The sequence below is a fragment of the Convolutriloba macropyga genome, chromosome 6, assembly GCF_964194025.1.
Source record: "Convolutriloba macropyga chromosome 6, txConMacr16.3, whole genome shotgun sequence".
In the NCBI taxonomy this organism is placed as follows: Eukaryota; Metazoa; Xenacoelomorpha; order Acoela; family Convolutidae; genus Convolutriloba; species Convolutriloba macropyga.
The window spans coordinates 40707073-40723148 of NC_134473.1; positions in this window are offsets into that span (position 1 = coordinate 40707073).

The following is a 16076-nucleotide window of genomic DNA, read 5'->3' on the forward strand; positions in this document are numbered from 1 at the left end:
CATTCACCTAACCTCTAACCAATATAACCCATATAAGCACATACCTGGGATACCTAACCCATTTAAACAAATATCACACAATTTAATACAAGATTACGATTAAAACAAAAATGTCAATAGAAATTATCATACCTCAATGTTACAATAAATACCCTTGAAAATAGATAAACATATGATACATACCACCCTTGAAAATTGAAAAACATATGATACATACCACCTTAAGTTTTAACACCTTCTAGTAGGACAAGTTATAAAAACAACATAAATATAAAAGGACTGTTTTGTTTAAACGTGGGAACACAAACTTCGACACTTTTGTAACCAGGTCGTCACCGCCCATTGTCACCACCTTCCATCGACAAACATCGCCTCTGAACTGGCACAAACACCCAGCAACAATCACCCATTGTCATCGATAAAACAAAGTCAAATAACAAATCAATCAAAATAACAAGTAAAAATATCCAAACAGGATACACTAATACAAATAGGTTTTGATAGTAGCCCTTGAACCAATCACCAATGAATAAACAGGGTAATTTCATGTAAACAAAGAACAAAACACAAGATGACCAAAAAACAAACGGTTTTTGATGTTCACAGGCTTGGAAATGGAATAGACGTTTCGAGTTTGTTGACGATTTAACAATAAACAAAGATATCAAATAACAATAAAATCAAAATACCAAACAAGTTCAAATAACAATATCCGATATAACACGATAGAGGACTCGCAGAATAGAATAGACATTTTGTAGATGCCAATATTATGGAACATTGAACAACAGATTAATATTTAACATTCATAACAAATCAATATCTATAATTTTAACATCAAAAGGACAAATAGTAACAACAAATAATAAAAAGGACAAAGAATAATATCAATTAACAATAACAGGAATAACAACAACTAATAACAAAGTAACAAATGGAGTAACAAAACTGAATTGTAACTAGACGGAAGCTAAAAATAAAACAGTACACATAAATATAAACGGTTACAAATAGAGTGACTTCCTCTTTTCCAATAACTTCCTCTTTTCAGTAACTTCCAATTTCATGAGCACATTAACAATAAACCACGACTAACAATGCGTGTTTGTACTATGCGTGTAACAATGTGCTTAATAACACGATAAGCGTAACAATCTAATACGCGTAACACTCCAATAAGTGTTACAATTCAATAATGTGTAACAATTAAATAACAAACCATGTAACAATCTAGGTTACTTATACACACGATTATTAGACAACTAAGTATCCACAACGGCTCAGTACCTGAAACACATGAAATTCAGCTTACATTGATATTGTTAGATATTACATTGATCAATCATTGGTCACACGACCGCTGGCTCACAAATCGGCAAAGCGACCTTCGGCTAAATAAACATAAACCTGAACATACACTCGTAAGATTTACCCGTGACATTTTCATAAACACGTCATACCCCTACATTCGTCACAACCCTTATTAAAAATACGGACGTCAGTAAACAGGACGTCAGTTAACAGATACCTCATTAGTATTGCAACTAGTTTGCTCATTAGTATTATCATTAGCGAAAATAAGAACAACGTTCAAAAGTAACAAGGATACCATTAGAGGGAAGAAACAAACAATTCGATACTTCCATCAATAAGATGAAGGGAAGTATGAACAATTTACAGGGACTTAACGTTCCTTTGTAGACGCAATTAGTAACAAAAAAGAAAATTAAAACCAATTAACATATTCAACGCCATGAACGAAATGGTGATTACCATGATAGATCTACCAAAGATCATTTCACAGTTGAAGTAGACACTTCATCTATAAAGCACTTCAATCAACATAACTAAACACGCTCGACATGACGTCAATACCAAACAACTAATTAACAGTTGCAGTTTGCAAACCAACCATCCACTTGAAATTTGCACCATTTGCACCAACTACCATTTTGGTAACTCATTAAAGGAATATGCCACTGGCGTCACTATCCACTTCAACCATCTACATCAATTATCCCATTGATTAGAGACCTACCTGCAGCTAAATGTTAACAAGTGATAAAAACACCACCAAGTAACTAATTACTGCCTCTAACATGCCATGACAGAAGTACGTCACACTACCATCAAACATACCAATTACATACCAACATATCAATTACATGGGAAAAACAATCACAACAACAAAGCTCAGATAACTTCAGAAAGAGTCTTATAATTCGAAAAATCGGAATCCAAAAGTCTAAGTAGACCCAGTAATTTATTAAAATTGGCAACTTCAAGAACCAACAAAAGAAAACGGAAAGTATGAAAAGGCCAAGAATAATATAGAGGAAACAAACAGTTGAGTTAAAAATCACAACTCCGATTTTGTCTCGTACAAATCACAACCTCAGCTACATTTGAAAAAATCTGAAAATTTCAGTAAAACTGATATCTAACAGCAAAATACAACATCTTCCACCAGAAAAATTTTCTAACTTCATTCTCTTCTTGAATATATAGTCTCAAAGACAAATAAAATTTAATTTCATTTCTCAAAAGAATACTCTCATTTCATTTCTCATTCCATTTCATTTCTAAAGCCATAATCTCTTTTCATAGCCCTAATATTCTCAAATCTCATGCTCTCTTGATTTGAGAAACATCGAAATATTCACTGAGAAATTGAAAGCTAACAGAATATAAATATTCTTTACTCAACGGTTTTATCACCAAAATTTCAGCCACAAACAACCCATCAGTACCAGGTAATCTAAACTATTTTAATTTCATTTCTGATAGACTAATTCATCATTACAGTAAACATGGTAATGAACAACCACCTATGATCTCAGTATCAGAGTTTATGAAATCATTGAATAGAAACCAACTTTGCATAAAAATAGTTGTTCAAATTGACGATTATACTGAACTTGAATACCCCCCTAATTGTCATATAAACTTCGATGACGACAGTATTAAAATAACAAATTGTAGAATTTCACCTAAAAACTATCTTATCACGATAGAAGGAGATACAGAAACCGGACAAGAAGTAAAACTCTTTTGGGGAGAAAAACATTTTGAAATACTAAAGAACACGACACCGTGTACCGAAACATTTACAGAATTTGAAAAACTAAAACAACAAAGTAACACAGACAAGTGTGTCAATATAACAAAATTACACACAGTTTTTCTAATAGTTTGCAAGAAAGACGCTGTAACATTGTCAGACGACCAGTTGAAAAACTAAATAAGTAATGATACCTCTCGTCGTTATCGTTATATATCAACAACATAAAATACAGATACCTTTCAAACTATAGTTTTTTATAGTGCGACATCGTTAAGTGTCAGTTACACTAGTAGATAACTGTCACCCTTCAGTGAAGCATTATCAGTGAAGCATTATATCATTTCTACCAGACAAAGTTTAAAACCATAAAATCTAACATTCATATACAAATAAATACAAAAATAAACAAAAATAAACGAAAATAACAATAAATACAAAAAAAACAAAAATAAACGAAAACAATAATATAGTTTCAACAATTGATTTCCCTAACGCACTAATAGCAACGTATTTAATATTGTCTAAAATAACTTTTTCTTAACTATCTTTCTTGTACCTTGTATAGTAGTTATTTCAACGTATCTAGCTATAGTGACCATATACGAAGTTATTCGAAGCCGGAGAGTCGTCTACGCCATTCCACCAGTTCAATAATCAAAACTAATGCATGAAGTACATTCCGATATATTCCATATATGCAAGTCTAATATAGACATAATAGAACTGGAAATTTTTAAATTTATAAATATTGTACTAATAATTTATTTCTTTTTACGCGTGTGTTTAATGTTAATAGAATATTTTATAACTCCTTAAAAATAGATCCTTTACCAGATATAGAAGAATCAATATACTACACACTGCACTCGCAAAAATTTTATCTACAAATAGGATTCCCTGAAAATTCACCACTATACGGCAACATAATAATCTACCAATTACAACTCAGACTTGAAAACAACGAAATTTGGGTATCAAATCTAGGAGCACAAACACAACAACCAGAACAAGAGTTAACACCACTAATACTTCTATCACCACCTTTTGTCCAAGTCCCACCACACGGACCTGGCTCAGGAGCTTAAAAATAATCAACAAAAATTGCGTCGTCTAACAATAATCAAAGTAACAATAATCATCCAGAAAGACCACATCATAACGAAGTTACAGATTTAACCAATATACCAACTTCAACAGAATATCATGATAACCCCGGAAACGAAAATCCATATACCGTACGGCGAGACCGCCCGGAAAGAAGAGAATTATTAAGAGCACGACGTCGATCATCACTATCATTTCCAACACAAGATTCAACACTCGTTTCATATGGTTCAACAGATATAGAATCCAACATAATAAGACCTATAGAAGCAGGAAACTCAGAACCACCAAGTAGAACAGGAACACCGACATTACACAATTTTAGTTTAAGTTCCCCAAGCGATCATTCTGGTAATAGTACCATCCAAACACCCACACAACCTGAATTAAGAGCAAACCCATTCTTACCACCTTCATTTCAACAAAGACAAGACTTCAATTCTGTTCAAGAACATTTTGGAGCACATTGCACTCACCCAATAGTTCCCTTTGGTCAGCAACATCACCACACTCCGCAAGTAGTAACACAACACCACAAAGATCAAATCAAACATCATCATCCAATACTTCTGTAAGCGTACCACAAGTTGAACTAACAAACTCCCTACAGCCACCAAGAAATACAGCTTTATCCCCATCATCATTTATACCAGAAATAAGATTACCATCAAGCCATCCGGGTAGAACAAGATCAACACCAATACTTAACCCAAACCCCCCTACTAAAAGTAGGACTAATGAACATACATATCTTTTTGCACTAGATCACAAAACTTGGAATCCACCTCCACCATTATACGGACCCACTAATCTTGGTAATACACTTACTAATTGTTCAAGAAGTAGACTAACAAGCACATTAAATCTCACACATCGCCAACGCAACGCAGCACTTAACGTTTTAGCAACACCATCTCTCGAACTTAAATTTAACACAACAATTAAATACGACACTGTCTTTAATCACCCGTTCCACGAAACTACACCATCAATAGTAACAACCACACTTCCAGCACCGTTCATCTGCATTGACTTTATATACAAATTTGACAGATATACAAAACAAACATTAGGATTTGCAACATTCTACAATCCACACACCGGTCTATCTTACACATGTCGATTCAGCTGAAAGCTATCATTCTCATATTATTATTAATGATAATATACATATATATGAAAGGGGAAACAAAAATACAAATGGAACAAAGACTGAAAAATGAAGCTAGACAACGCATTAAAGACCGTATAAACGAAAAAATGGAAATACAAATCAAACATTTTAAAAATAAAAACAAAACAAAAAATGACAAAGCCATTAATAACTACCATACAATTCATCAACAAAAATATGATAACCTTCAACACTATGTGTTTCATCAAAATCATACCAACACTCATCCAAAATACTTCAACAACACTAAAATAGAAGAACTAAATAACTTTAAAAACAATTCAGACTACGAAGCAATGTGGGAAATAGCCATCGACAAATGGACACGAAATTGGAACTTCTATAGAGAACGATTAACAGATAGTTTATTAGAAAAATTTGGCATGAACAATAAAAGACAAAAGCGACAAACAAAAATAGACTTTGTAGAACTAAAAGGACAGAATATTAACGGCTCCGCAACAGGACCACAAGACATTTTCATCGAACACTACGATTGTTATGCAGAAGAAATAACTAATGTTAAATACTACGAATTAAACAAAATAAGCCCATGTAAATTCAAACCACTAGATTTAGATATGACAAAGACCGAAGTACAGTTGATATCTAAAGCACAAGCAGTTGAAATAAAAGCATACGCTGTTGCAGGAACAATTAAAGAACGCGTAGAATGGTGTCCACAACACACCAACTATATCAGGGCTAACAGACCAAGTTATTACGTCTCAGATGTACAAAGAACAAAAATACTAGACGCAGATGAAGTTCGTAACGAACTGGCTAAAATAAACCTTCTTAAAAACACAATATACAAACCAACACGATGTAACATTTCATTCAATTACATAGCTAGTCCACCACTTCAGAAAAAGATCGAAGATATGCAAGGTAGAATACAATTTGACCTTAATACACCTATGGTACCACCATACGGACGTATAGTTTACAACTATACAAACCCAATGTGGATACCAAATGCAATTAAAAACGCACAATCAAATTGTATGAAAGGACCAAGAAAACAAAACAGGATAGACATACTAGATTGGACGTTAGAAATACGAGAAGTATCACTAATACTAAATTTAGACACTGAAGAAAGTTCCTATATGGGAACAAAATTACCATGCGACCTCCACAAAGGAGAATGTCTATCGACACTTTTCACAAAAGCAACAATAGTTTGGGAACCCCAAACACATTGCCAATTATTCGAACTAATTCGATTTGACGCATTTATGGTAAAATACCGAGATAGATATTGGATAGAAACAAATGCAGAATGGACAACAGTCCAACAACCTGATATAACACAAAAAGCAAAGTTCAATAAGTCACATAACATAGCTACAAGATTTGAAGTATACCCACTCGCAGAACCTGAGTGCGGATCACTCCAACAATACACAAAACAGAATACGACAAAATTTACATAATTTATGAATACGGATTCAATATGCATACAGGACGAAAAGTAACAAAGAAGAAAGACAATTTCAACGATGAAAAATTCATAAAAATTAAACCTAAACAAATAATATCAGAACAAACACGATATGAAGATGAAGATAACAAACATTATTACTATGGTTTCGAAAACGAAAACACACATTTAAATTTGAAAATGGACCTCTACATGAGTAACATATATTCAAGAATTAGCTTACAAGCAATAGAATTTTATTCACAAATTTGCGAACAAACTAGAAATATTCGACAACTAACATTAACACAAGTACAAAAGAACACACCACTCTTAGGATACATTCTCACTGGAGATAGATCAATCTATGTAAAACAAGAAGGAGTAAACGTCATGAAAATGTATAAATGCGCAAAAAAATCATCACCTTTATATGTACCACAAACCCGAGAATGTTATGACAAAATACCAATATTGTATAAGAACAGATTACAATATGTACATCAACTTACAAGACAAGCATACTTATGGGCAACGAAAGTCCCATGTTCACACAGCAACTTTGACCAACTAATCTCAATAGACACGGAAGGAACAGCAAGATATAGAGTAACACCTTATCCTGTAATGGTAGAAACAATATTAAACACTATATCAACCGAGGAAATAGTACTGGACAACATGTTTAGTAAAGCAAGCTTAATAGAAAGTGGTATATACAGCAAAGAACAACTCATCCAAGAGCGAAAACGAGATTTATTACACAAATACATGAGAGATTGTGAAAAACCATTACAGGAAGCAACATCAGCCAACGCACAAAAATTACTAGAACTTGAACAATTAGGATTATCACAAACTTATAAAAACTACGAACAATCACTAAAATGGTTAAGAGACCTGAACATAAATGGGTACAACTTCCAGATCGACCAACCCAGTGTTAACTGAAAATAAATTTTTGACGGAGCATGGCTTAAAGAACAGATACTAACAATCTTTGGTTGGCCAAGGTACGTCTTAGAAAAAATGGCAATAATCTACGCAATGATAAGTATGATATTATTTATCACAAACTTAATTATAAAATTTTACAACGCTTTTGCAATACATAAAGCGATTGGCAAACAAACCAGCATAACAAAAATACTTCTTACAGGAATATTTGGAAAATTTTCTCAAACACTAACACAAAATGCAAAACCGCAGCCATAGTTTAGGACATACTAAAAAATGACGATCAACCACATACCAATGAAGTAACATATTTTAAAAATTATTCGGCAGATAATTACGAGGTTTAAAAAGAACCACGTAATACACGAACAACTAACATACAAATTTTTGTAAAACACACTCTTTAGATGTTAATAAATTTCTCTACCCCTCTTTTTATAAAACTTTTATTTAATTTATAACTTCTTTTGTATCTCAGAGTCTTTGTACCTCATTTTTATCTTTCACAAATACATGTAGTTTTCACATATTTCATGTAACAATAACAATATAATACATATGTTCCGTACCGATATGTAACAATACACTAACCGTTCATCACTGATCCATCAGTATCAATTCATACTGGTAAAACAATATCTTATTGGTAATGATAGTAACAGGAAAATTCTGATGTAACAGAGTCATAACGACACCAAATAACAATCAATTACTAACAAAAATAAATAATAATAATCGTAACATATGTAATCATCGAGAATATGTACTAAACACAATAACAATTTTAGCAAATGGCTTCCAGAATGGATTACGAAATTGAATCCTCGTACAAAGCAGATTCGCCACTGAGCTATGACGTCGAGGAAGGCGAGCTCAGCCCTGACTCTAGACGATCAAGCCCAGGAACAATTCGCGACAATGCATCGGATTGCAGCACGCAAACGGATGATAACTTTGATCACCCACAGGATAGAATAACGACAATGAGAACAGAAGTGGAAAACGTGACATCTGCACATCAGACGCAGACTAAGCAACGTACACCACAAGAGATAACGAACCACATATCAGAACATATTGGTAAGAAACGACAGTCGGATACCCGACGAAACCTAGATTCGTTTCGTAACAGAACAAATAAACAAAGTACAAGCACTAACACACATAGTTACCAGAACACAAGACCGAGTAACAAACCTCAAAATGAAACATTTGTCTCTCCTCCATTACCGAATTATCCACCACCCGTACGACCACCCCCACTTGACGAGTACATAACCGTAACTAACAGAATACAGAACAATGCCCATCACAGTTGGACAGCAACAAATCCACATCACATTAGACCGAACAACCTCCGGTTTCCGTATGCAGTTACCCCTAGGAGTAACAATAGGAAATCGTTCTTTCACCAATCGACCAATGAACAAACCCCCACATCAACTATTATGGAAACAATTTGGTTCCAAGAGAAGGACCCGCGAAATCTTAACACTCCACACAACAGTAACTACAATCCTTTACTATCGTACCGTAACTGGTCTGAAATGCCATTCGATTCCCGCGATTATAATTTTGTTATAGCACCATTACAAAACTTGAAAGATCGCGTCTCGGAATATTTTTCGCCTCTACCATCCGAGAATACTACTACTGTAAAACGTAGTACTAAAAATATGGGAAGAGATAAACTGCATCAGTCAACATACCCCATATTAAAACAATTTTACAGTTTAACAGAACGCTTCATGTATGATTATGACTACGAATTCAAGGTACCAGTAACTTGTACTTTTGACTACCTTGTCGCCAAGGCATCACAAGACCTTTCGGCCTACAGTGTATTCGAGCAGGAAGATGTACAGAACAACAACTATCGAGTACACGAAACGAAGTTAATTCATAACTTAATATACTATACGTTTCTACACGATAAGAACATCAAACACTACTAAAATTTACATACATATTAACGCTCAACTGACTTCACCATATTAAAATGGAACTAGTTAAAATGAAACTATACTATCGGAACTCTACGTAATTTTGACCCCATTAAGAACTATTACATTTTTCAACCTAAGGAAGCACCGGAACGAACACTAATTGTACCAATCGAAGCACTTGAACCGTGTGAAGAATATCACACTTACCATTTAGAAGGCAGCATAACGAATAAAGCCTTTTGTAATAGAATACAATTCAGTGACGAACGAAAAGTAACGGAAACTGAAAAAGAGATAAGGAACACAGTTAAAGCGTCGATAACTGACGTACCAATTGACGATATAACTAATTTACTCGCACATTTTCTTTCAAAAGACGAACATTTCCTTAAGGAATACAGGCATTATAGGGACAGAACAAATCATCCGAAACAAACGGAGAAGTTGTAATGACACCGACTGAAGAACAAGTAACAATGTCGAATAAACTCAAAACTTTCATACCCAACTATGAATATATCCCTGCATAGATGTTTTAATCTTTTTTGCACTAACAATCTAGACTTCAATTGTTTGCATAGACTATTCAATACAATTATAATCTCTGTGTATGGATCATAAATCATTCTCTTTATACAATCTTCATTTGTACCACCCTCTACAAATTGTAAACCAGTTTATATCACTTATAGCTAACAATAGTTGTAACCATTAGATATCACACTTAATGTGCAATAAACTTTAAATAGAGATCAAATTCTTTTTTTACTTTTCTAAAAATTTACCTATCCTACTCTTAGCTGATAGAAATATACATGTACATATGCAAAGATTTTCCATGGTTAGATATATGCATTTTTGTAAATAAAGAAAACACCAAAAACTAACTTATAATTTGTAGCACGATTAAAACGAACAGATATAAGTAAGTGTAACAAGCGTAATATGCACAACACAGTGTACAGTAACACGATATAAAATGTATGTATTATGTAATAGACATGCACAATAAGTTCAACACATAACGTGTACATAACTATTCAATAATAATGAGTCATGACATGACAATCCTCCTAATTTCAAAAATAACATTATTGTATAACACTAGCTCAAAACTTGGTATTCAAAATAACCATATTTATGAAATGTATTTTATAACCAACTCTGATACATTTAAATATCAAAATATAAACAGCTTATAACACACTGACACATAGGTATATTTCCAATTCGAAAATTTCAAATAACGAAATTTTGACAACTATATCAATCAGTTTATTACTTTATAGCCTGATTATTATAAAACATAACAATAACAACTTAAACATAAATTTTTACACAAGTAGATAATAACATGCAACCATCACCTGCATAAACTGGTCATTACTTTTATATCATTACCTTTACATATATCGTTTTATAGTAACAACTAACAATTGTACACCTATTAACAACTAATATGATATCATTCCCAAAGGAATTATAGTTACCAAAGGAATTATTTGGAAGATTGAATGTCAATGTGTCGTATCAGGCGAATCTTTAAAAAATACAACGCGTAAACGGATAACTAAATAAATTTATACAGTGATGAAATAACCGTTAATGGGAATCAGGAATTGGACATTTTTGCACATACCCATTACAAACTATAAGCGAGATCTGTAACCTTTACTAAATTTACAGATATGGAAAGCGCTAACAATAACAGTGAACATTAATCAAAACAACTAACAATTTCTAAACGTGTAAAAGTATGACAAAACAATTCATAAGAATTAATTGCATCAGAATAACCCCTGTTTTCGGGAGTTATCAAAAGTAATAATACATGTTCATCTTCGGTAACAAAATTTAACATGGCCAAAACAGTCACATGTCACTAACATTTCTCGTTATTGTCAACCAACTTCTCGTTAACACGTATTTACCCTCGATTTTTCCACCGAATTCTATGTAACATTCCGAGTAAATGATTTTACATTTTCTTTCCAACCGGAAGGGATACTACGTATAACCGAACAATTATAAAAATTTAAAACTTTTAACAACTAACATTAAAAGGTAAGTCAGGTAAGTCGCCGGACATCAGGAACGCCCCCAACATCGGACATCAACACTGGGCCTCCACGAGAGGATCTTCATCCACTGGATGTGGTAATGGAATAGATACTTTTGTGGTTGTTGATGTTCACTCCTTGCTCTCTGGCCAACCTGTGTCTGGGAACCAACATGCTTACGAACGAGATACCAAGCAACACATCCAAAAAGAAAAGAAAATCCTTCAGAGAGAATAAAGAGAAATTGACTTATTATACGGACCAGAAGACTTTCAAAAAACTCTAAACCCCGGAAAGATGGAGTCAATGTTGACTTCCAACAAAAGACTTAAAGATTTTATTTATTTAAATAAAGTAAAGACTGAAATACTCAACCCTGATTGGTTAAAAAGGGGAACTACCTTTCCTTATATGTTTATCTGTTTTCCCTTCAGAACCGTTTAGTCAACCCCGTTAATCGGTACTAGTCTCAAACCTGATATAATAATAAAGTATATTTCTTTCTCTCTACTCCGCTCTTGTTTTGTATTGAGATATACGTTAGACTTTAGCATTGGGGCTCATGCACTGTCCACTGAAGCTCAGATAGAAGAGTAACAGAGTAGAGATCTAGAACTTTAGTTAGTCAGGTAAGCCTTAAGAGTATCCTATATTCTTGAGACAACCATAAGACAGTTCTAGAAGTAACCTATAAAAAGGTAAGCTCAGAACACGTCTTAATACTTTAGTAGAAAAAATTACTCAAAGTCTCTTACTTGTCTATCTATTGGAATACCTTCATTCAGTTTGACCATTTCGCTGCTCAGTTTTTTTCGGATCTCAATTGGTAAATTATAACACTTCCTAGAAAAATTTCTGATCAGTGACCTGTCACTCCATTTGGATTGGCACATATTCTCTGGAAAAAATTGGACAGTTCTGAAGTTTTTGGTCCAATCGTATTTTTCAAGAATCCTGAATGAGGAATTTTTCGGTTTCTCGACTGCTCTCTTCATATTGAGAGAGGAGATCAAATAATTTAAGAAGACAAACTTTTTTATTGAAAAGCTCTGCTGGTTAAATTGTGTCTTTCAATAAGAGATCTCTAGCACTGTCAAATTTTTTGCACAGGTGGCAAACCTTTATTCCCCAGTTTCTTTGTCTATTAACCCTCTGAAGTGACATAATCGATGTTGATTGGAAAAAAATTGCACTGAAATTGAGATGAGAGAAAACAATTGATTTAAAAAGACCGATTCTTGCTTATAATGGTAGAAGATGTCTTACTAAGTAAGTTGACCTGATAGCATTTGCCGTTTTTGCAAACGTTTTGTTTAGCTGTACGTCAAAATTAAAATTGTTATCAATCATTCTACCTAAAAAACAACAACTTGTTTTTGGCTCTATGGAAATTCCAATATAAAGCAAATGTTCAAACTTTGATTCACCATATTTTGAAAAAAAAAAACACATATCTGTTTTATCTCGGTTTATATTTAGCAAGTTCTGCCTCATATAACTGTCAGTATGTTCAAATACAGTGTTAATTTCGCATAAGAGATTTTTATCAGATTTGGAATGACAAATAATGCAAACTGTAAAACGTCCTCTCTTTTCTTCATTTTTTCTGAGAATTTGTTGATATACATTATGAAAATAAAAGGTCCGAGAACTGTTCCTTGCGGTACTCCGTGATTGATTGTTACCCAGTTGAAATATTCAAGGCCATTTTTTACGCATTGTTTTCGGTTAGACAAAAGCGATTCTAGCACTGCAATTGAGTCCATAAATTTTTATCAATAAATCCCTAAATCCATGTAAATTTTTTGTGAAAACTTTTGTGAAATATTAACTTTAAAGCTTTGGCTAACTCCAAGAAAATACTAACAACAGTTTCATTTTTTTCTAACACAATGTTCACCGATTCCATCAACGATATAACAACTATGTCATTCGAAGATTTTCTTTTTTAATAAACCAAATTGATTTTTGTTGATTATTTCAAAGTTTTCAATATGTTCTAGCATTTGTTGGAGCAAAACTCTTTAAAAAATTTTTGCAAGACTTGATGTAACTGAAATTGGTCTGTATTTTTTTGCTTCCAACAGATCACCTTTTTTGTAATTTGGAGTTACATATGCTTTTTAATTACGTCGTGAAAAAAATTTTTTTGTTATGCATTTGTTTATTACAAACTGTAGATGTGTTCCAGTAAACATTTTGCTACACTTGAAGGACCATGTAGTAGGTAACCCAGGACCCGCTGCTTTGTTTTGTGATAATTGGTCAATTACAGTAAAGAGTTGTTTTCTCGTTATATGTCTCACGGATATCACAGTTTTGTCGAAAGCATAGTCCGGTAACTCAACTTTTTCTGTCTCGCCTTCGTATAAATCTAACTTAGAAAAACAAGTATTAATTGTGTTAGCGATTTCTTTTTTATCTTTTAAAATATCTTGGTTGAGCCGAATTCTAGAAATTTCGCTTTTTTTATCCTCGTGTTGTTTTTTTTGTTTTAACGAATTTCCACTATTGCTTTGAATCGGGAAGACTTTCGAATATTTTTCTTTATAACAGAAATAATATTAAAACAAATTATTTTAGTATTTTTGTGATTATTCAAACGCAACACTGGTTTCATAGGTGAAATAGGTCGAGTAATTTTTAATAGAAGTTTTTCCAACGTTCAATGATATACCTTCAGCAACACGAGTAGAAGGAAAATTGGGCAACGCAAAAAAAAAACGTTATGAAACTCAATATCAAAACAAAAAAGATACCCGGACTTGAATGCCAACATCAGTTCTAAAGCAGCTTAATTTATCAGGCCTATTATCTTTACTGACTCGGAACTATAATTCGGTATCTTCTTGCAAACTGTACCCAGTCTGACTATTGTCCGCAACTCTAAATATAAGTTTTAAATATTGCGAGAAAATTTTCCAAAACTTTGCTTCAAAGTACATTTTATATAAAAGTGCGTTGATAAGACGAAAATTAGCCGTTAAATTGACAGAAAAGAATGAGCAAAAACCACTAAAATTGTATTTTATTAATTAATATAACAAAAAAATAAACCAAAATATTTTCTTTGGTATTAGGAACATAAAATGTGACCAAAAAACCGCTAGACTGTATTTGACTGCTGGAAGCCATAAAAAGAGTAAAACGAAAAAAGTCAACTGACACAATTCAAATACTTTTAACTTCCCAAATGACAACAAAAAGTTAGTAAAGCAACATAGAACTACAAAATGAAAATCTTGTTAGCTTATAAAACTATAAATTTGCAAAGGCAGCGTATTTAGAGATCCATTTTTATTTTTATGGTGTCTTGCTACCGTTTCATGGTGGACTCCCACTCTAAAAAAGTATTGTTTTGATCAGAAATGCTTTTAATAGCTGTAAACAAGAGTAATTCAACCAAACTCAAAACAGATTTGTGTTGCGAATTCTTAATTACTATTCAATTTTGTAACTCTTCAATGGTGACGTCTTAGCAAATAGACCAAAATGTAGAATGTGATTGGTTGAGAAATTTAAAACACTTTACTTTTATGCGTTCAATTAGCCTAAACTGGGCAAAACCTAATGCTAGATTATAATTTTTACCGCATCTGGCCATGCCTTGCGGGCCATGGCCATGCCTCAGCGGCCCGTGGGACTTGATATGAATCTACCAAAACCGAACGTCAGACCAGTTTCCCCCCCCCCCAAAAAATATAATTCTATTTCGGCTTATCGCGATATCTGAACAATTTTAAGTTAACACATATATCCTTTGACTTTTACTTTGATAGCTTTCACCCTTCTCAGAGGGTACGCTCTCCTCCCGTCCTCTGTATCCCCTTTGGACGGCGTTGAGCAATTTCATTGCGAGTTATTTGATGCTGCCGCAACATATTTGGAGATGTCGAGCCAAGTTTGTTGCTGATATCAGGTTTTGGCATCCTGGGCATGGTACGTATTTTGGTCTGTAGACTCTGACTCGTTCCTATGGGCAGGTCTGATTCGAGCTACACATCTTCCTGTGGCGGGCGAAATTCGTCGCCGTCACAACTTTTTGGCAAGTTCGGAATTTTTTCGAGGTCCCCATCATCTTCTCCCCCGTGCATATTCTTTCAAGGTTCTTTCTCGTGGCTTCCGATTTAAAGGGATTGCTGCACCTCGTAGATTTGAACAATACCTCACTCTTTCCATGCATTCTCTTGATGTGGATGCCCAGTCTTCCGGCATTTCCACATTCTTTTTGGCAGTGAGGGAATGCGAGGGGTCTCTTTTGTAGTTCGACATTCCTATTCGTTGGCGTTCCAGTTATTCCATCTTTGTAGTGACCTTGATCCTTCTCCCAATGCTCGAGGAGCTC